The sequence below is a fragment of the Penaeus monodon genome, chromosome 29 (assembly GCF_015228065.2).
Source record: "Penaeus monodon isolate SGIC_2016 chromosome 29, NSTDA_Pmon_1, whole genome shotgun sequence".
Classification (NCBI taxonomy): Eukaryota; Metazoa; Arthropoda; class Malacostraca; order Decapoda; family Penaeidae; genus Penaeus; species Penaeus monodon.
In genome coordinates, this window is record NC_051414.1 from 29,500,688 (window position 1) to 29,501,181 (window position 494).

Below are 494 nucleotides of genomic sequence, written 5' to 3' on the forward strand. Positions count from 1 at the left end.
GTTCATGGTAAACCTTCCACGTCATGGGCATGGTAATAAGTTTTTATATTAATCCTTTTATGATACTGGGGTATATATTTCTTATGATTGTTTTTATTGATATTCATGTACATTATTTTTTACATAAGGAGGTATTATCTTTATATTATGGCCTGAACAAGCGTGAAATTAGGACTTAGGCTAGTAGAGACTACCCTATTCAGCTTAAAAGTCGCATATTATAACAAACAGAAGCCGCTCGCTCTCGCTCGGTCAGTAAAATCCTCGTGGATGGTGTGTGTAAATAGTGAACTATAGCATTATTCATATAATCAAATTTGTGGAATATAAGTGTGTTTCGTTACCCATTCCACCACGTGTATTTATTCCAGGCGCATTTGATACATTCTTGAACGAGAACATACGTATAAAGAATAAACGAGTAAGAAAGTATCACCAGAATGACGTGATCAAAGTATTGTTATGTGAAAAAGTATACACACATACACACAAAG